The sequence below is a fragment of the Octopus bimaculoides genome, chromosome 2, assembly GCF_001194135.2.
Source record: "Octopus bimaculoides isolate UCB-OBI-ISO-001 chromosome 2, ASM119413v2, whole genome shotgun sequence".
Lineage (NCBI taxonomy): Eukaryota > Metazoa > Mollusca > Cephalopoda > Octopoda > Octopodidae > Octopus > Octopus bimaculoides.
The window spans coordinates 67112161-67118344 of NC_068982.1; the positions used below are offsets into that span (position 1 = coordinate 67112161).

General features: G+C 35.6%; 1 protein-coding gene across 1 annotated transcript in view; it reads right to left on the reverse strand.

The window, feature by feature from the left end:
- LOC106878549 (uncharacterized) overlaps positions 1 to 5799 on the reverse strand; it is a 319929-nt gene extending 314130 nt beyond the window's left edge. Inside the window, exon 1 of the mRNA XM_052977987.1 lies at positions 5672 to 5799. The gene's annotated coding sequence lies outside the window, so the exon portion shown is untranslated. The remainder of the gene's footprint in view (positions 1 to 5671) is intronic.
- Between the last annotated feature and the right edge of the window lie 385 nt (positions 5800 to 6184).

Sequence of the window (6184 nt, forward strand, 5' to 3'; positions counted from 1 at the left end):
GCATAGAAGAAACACACACACACACACACACACAGAAGATTTTATATATATATATAGATAGTCGTGTTGTATGGATATATAATCGTGTTGTATGGAGTGCCTATCTGCTGTATAAACATTATGCGATCACTTTGCCAAAAAACACATTGCTATGTCAGAACCAAAAATGGTAACACGCAGAGATTTGACGTTGTAACAACATAATTGTGTTAGGGATATATACGGCCCCCCCCCTTTTTTTTTCTTTGTTCCTGCTGGTGGTGAATTTGATAATGAGGAAGTCTAAAGAAAGAAGAATCAGCATACGGCATCAAATGGGACAGGGATGACTCGTAGACCTCGACTTCCCCGATGATGTGAAATTCCTCAGAACGACACCTACAGTACTGTTGCAAGACATGATAACTAGTCTCAGTAACAGGAGCTCAAATGTTGGTCTTCAAATTAGCAATGAAAAGACAAAATTGATGCACTGCAGGATGCACTGGAAGGCCAGGTGCTGGAAATCGTCAATTTGTTCAAGAATCTGGGCAGTAACATTACCAATGATAGAATTTCGGAAAGTGATGTGTAGAGACTCAGCAAAGATGCTGCTTGTCTTCCAGTACCTGGCGCCCGTATGCTCCAACTCTTTCATCAACCAAAGCACCACATTCCACCTGAATACATCCATTGGCAAATCGACGCCGATTTATGCTTCTGAGACTTGTAAGAAGACCAGTAGAAAACTTAAGCTGTCTTCCACATATGTTGCCTTAATACCGTACTAAAAATCTGACTTCACTATATCATGAATGAAGAAGTTGTGGAAAAGGGCGAACTAACTAACCTACAGAATAATTCTAACTTTGAGACGGCGGAATGTGTTTGTCTACATGCTCATGAAGAGATCAGTTAGAGCCTCTCTCCAGTGGAAACGAGAAAAGTGTAGGCAAAGATGCAAGCCTTGCAGATATGGAGCTAGTCTGGGAGCAGGTTCATGATAGTGCTTGCGACAGTACTGAGTATAGATCTCTCACCACCCAATGTTTCATGCAGAAGAAGAGAAACTGCGACTAGGACTACTATATGTATGTATGTATGTGTTTTATTCTATATGTGTTTACCACTCATTACCCCTTCTTTCAGAAGAACGACATATATCCGAAACGTCAGAGATACGCTTTTTCTTTCCTTTTAAGCGTTAAACTAACGCCTCATTCCTTTGAACTGTGTACTTCCCTGGTTTCGTTTTGCTTTACTTGTTTTTCATTTGTTTTGTGTGTGTGTGTGTGTACACGTAAAGCCCTGGTCAACTCGAACTTTACTACACACGCACACAGATAGATAGATAGATAGATAGATATCGACTTTGCCAATACTTAAGGCTCAACCTAAGCTCTGTTGGCATTCCTACAGATGTCTACCCTGCCGATTTTGTTTCCTCATAACTTCTGGAAAATGGATATTTTTTAATGAAATTTTCTACAAATATGCTTCAGATCGTGTAGATCCTCATTATATCGCAATTTATTGTGAAAACATATTTCCGAGAGTGAGGTGAGGAATTTCGGAAAATTCACGAGACGGCTTTCTATCCTCATAACGTTCAGAAAAATGGATAATTTTTGATGAAATTTTCTTGAAATACTTTTCAGTGTGTGTAAATTACGATTATATCGGAATTTCATGTGACAATACACGTACTGATACGCATTACAATTTTTTTTAGAAATTTCAAGTTTCATTTTCTAGATATATGTGACGTGTGTCAGTATGTATGTATACGAGCCTGCCAAATTTGTTTTTTTTTTTCATATTAAATTCCTATATATTTGCAACATACACACTCTGAAAGGTATTTATAGAAAATTTTTATTAAAAATTACCCATTTTTCTGAAAGTTATGTGTAAAGAAAGCCGTCTCGTATAAATTTCCCCAAACTCTTCACCTCACTCTCGGAAACATTTTTTTCTTTTTCACAATAAATTCCAATATATTGAGAATCAACATCATCTGAAGTATATTGGTGGAAAATTTCATTAAAAAATATCCATTTTTCTGGAAGTTATGAGGAAATAAAGTCGGTGGGGTACACATCTGTAGGAATGCTGGCTGTTATCCACTGCATGCAAGTATAATTTATTTCATTCTTCTTCGGGGACCTACGTAGAAAATTATTTAATTTACAATTTGAAATATTTCTTGAAATATTTCCCTCGACTTAGTTTCATTTACATGTAACACATGCAGCCCTCATGTACAGCCTTCAACTACACAAACTTGCAGAAAACTAAAGCAACCGCAGAAATACATGAACTTATTGACCTCACAATAATCATTCAAACATGCATACACACGCGACATACATGATTATACATAGTGTTGGTGGGGGGAATCCAATTCACATAGACAACACAAACAACGAGTATGTATTTCTTTGTTTTTGACTAATTTTACTATTGCATATTACGCTTTTGTAAATTGCATTATCTTGCTGTTTTCTGATTTTTTTCAGTTTCATGAATTTATTGTTACATTCATACTTTACATAAATATTCCACATTAAAATATAAATCCGAAAACATAACGATGAGCGAAGAAGAAAAAAAGGAAGAAAAACATCAATTCAACACTAAATACATCAAAGGGTAGGTCAATGGAACTTATTCTAGAAGTAAGCCAACACGGGTAAATTTTCAAATTCACACCCGCACGATGAAAATTTACCCCAACACGCCCAAAGCATTACTGCGCACAACGATGAGGCTTAGGTACACATCTGTAGGAATGCCAACAGAGCCAAGTACCCCCACGTACATCACCTGACGCTTCGGTTAGGTAAGCTGCTAATGGTAACAAAAATTTCGTTGTCAACAGCTCTTTCAAACGTCACAGGCTGGAAGAAACGGTTTACCGACAAGTTCCGATACTTTTGGATTTTGTTCTGTAATAAGTAAAATACAGAAATGGAACACACAAACATAAAAAAAAACATACATACAAGCACAGAAATCTACTGAGTTGTACGCATACTGAAGCCCGCAAAATTAATAAACACACGCACATAAAAGTCTTAAAAAACCCTCAAACTTCCGAGGTTTCCATTCATACACAAGGTTGTTCGGCGTGCAAGAAATAGCAGCCAAATCTCCATGAAACTGTACGCCTTCGTAAAAAAAAATTGTTGATGCGATCTTGTATACCAAGAAAAATAGATGGAGAGAGGGGGTGTCATGACTGGATTGACGGTTCATAAGTCGGCTGCGCCAGTGAGAGCTAATTTGGGGCCTAACACAAAATCACACAGGACTCGAGGAGTACTTTACAAATCACCAAGCCGCGCGCGCGCGCACATATATATATGTATATAATTAACACTTCTGAGATTTATATTTAATCTTTCAAATATATATACAAACAGTACACTGACACAAAAATATACCCTAGCTGACCCATCGAAAATCTTCCTCAAATTACACTACGCTTTTAGAAAGGCAGAACACATTGGCTCGAAGAAAAAGACGGAATATTCATGGACCTGGAATGTCTGTTTGGTTAAGCCCTAGATCAGATTAAAGCCAACTGTTGCCCTAAACGTGGTCAAAGAATTGTTCCTTTGATCTTTCTGTAGTAATGTTAAGTATGAAATAACAGTTGAAAATTTCAGTTTTCTTTCAAGTCACCCCCCCCCCAAGTTCAAAGCCCGCAATATAACCTATTTTAATTGTATTTGAGTTGTTAAAATTTTATGTATTTAACACAAATAATAAATAGTTTAGGCTGGTAATTTTACTTACAACTAGAACAACAGAAGAACTGCAAATTTTCCAAATTTATAATTCATTAAAAAATACAATTTACAGCATGGTAAATCTGACACTGGAAGAATCTATAGCACACAACCTTCGTTGGTGCCCTAAACACAAGCATATTTCGTTTAATGGTTAATCGAGGACTGATCATGACTGGCGTGGAGCTAAACAACTTAAAAGTACATGTTTTGTTTGTTGTTCTTTATAGCTTTATAGTACGCATAGTAATACATAAATTTGTTGCTGCTTATAGAAAGAACTTGGGTTATTTCTGTATTTTTCGTTTAAGTACGGTTTCTTTTTCTCGGTTTATTTTTAAATATTTCTAAACAAGTGACCAGTATATATATAAGAATATACACAAAAAGCAAAATCTCCAGTTATGAATTTATTTCATAATTATGATGAGAAAGTTCTTTTTAACAGTTATCACTTATTTAGAAATAATTAAAAGACGTAATAAGCACCCGTAAAGTTCCTTGGTTAATTGCCTCTTAAATAACAAACATAAACATTTACAGTCGTTCTATAAATATATATTAGTATGTTTATACATACTTGTGTCTATATGTCTATTATAGTGATTATATATATATATATATGTATATATATATATATATGTATATATATATATATATGTATATATATATATATATATGTATATATATATATATATATATATAACGGCATTACTACAGAATAATGCCACACACCAGACTTCCCAAATAAACACATTTTAGTACCGAATGCGAGGAAAAGCACTCGTTTCCAGCTTAACACCTGGCCCTTCGGTGTCTTTAGCGTGGGAGTTCAATTACAAACATTTCAGCCCAGGTCTCTGAGGATACCTTCCAGCTTCCAATTTGTTGCGAAGTATCTGAAAAGGGTCATGAGCCCTGAGCTTCCTTCCTGACTTAGCGATTAAAAATATGTGAATGTGTATACATGGAAATATGTGCATAGGCATTCCTGTGCATACATTCTAATAAAAGTATATATTTTCAATTATATGTTTGAAAATATATACACGAGGATGCAGAATGAATGAATATTAGATATTGTGCACGCGTGTATGTGTATTTGTAGATTTTATGTGTATGTATCTGTGTGTGTGTGTGTGTGTACACGATTTGTGCAGAAGTGTCAGTGTATGTGGCGTAATGACAAAAGGAAAGATGAAAACAAGACGCAAGGATAAATTTTATACAAGCTATTGTATAAAGGAGAATCAACGTTGGGATTAGAGTGAATTGAGTAATGTGTGCGTGTGTTCGTATCCCAGTCCAGCCCTGTTCAAGCAGGTCTATGATCAGAAGCATTCCAGCCGTCACCATTGCATGTTTCTTATAAGCATTAGGTAAAACTACGTTATCCAATATGACCTTTCCTTTATAAGTCAGTAAGGTGTGAGTTAGAGGGGAATTTTGGCTACTATTTCTGTTAGCATGTTGAGTACATCTACATTGGTTCATTTACGTGTACCTTAACGCGCGTTTATCGGAACGGATTCGTAAGTTTGATACACTCTTATACTTACACTCAGCCACAAACTCGTGCATACTTTGAATTTTCAAAAACAAAAATATGAAAAGCTTCAAATAAAAGTACATTCACATGAGTTTTACTTGGAGATTCAATTTCTACTACATCTCAAGAGATTATGCTGAAAACAGAGGAGTTTCAGAAAACCTAGTTTGACCAAGACGGTTTCAATTTCTGATGAAAGAAGCAATTTCTAATTTAATTCTGTCATCGAATATTACGGTTGAGGAATGCATGAACGCTATTGCATCACCTGTGTCTCTAATTTTTCTTCCATTAAAATAGCATATTTCATACCTCTGTAACATTCAATAAATAACGATATAATACTTACCTAGGGTTCAATTATATTTCATGATCACCACATAGTCAATAGTATATAATTGAGGTTGGTTTGGATAATGCGCGTGTGCGTATATATGTATATTTATTAGGGAGCATATACGGGATGTGTGTGTGTGTGTGTGTGTTTGCATGTGTATACATTTTCTATCTTTCACTGGTTTCAGTCATGGGCTGCGTCCATGTTGGGGCACCGCCCCGAAGAGTTTAATCAAACAGATTGACCCCAGCACTTATTTTTCTTAAATCTGGTGCTTATTCAGTTTGTCTCTTTTGTCGAACTAAGTTACGAGAACGTTAAAAAAACATCGCTGGTTGTCAAGCGGCAGTGAGGGGTAGCAAACACAGTGATAATAGAACACTTGCCCAAGGGTCTATGCTGTGAGACTGATCTCGAAAGTACGTGGTCGCTAAACAGACTTCTTAACCATATCGCCATGCTTGCGTCTATATATATATGTATATATATGTATATATATATATATATATATATATATATATATAT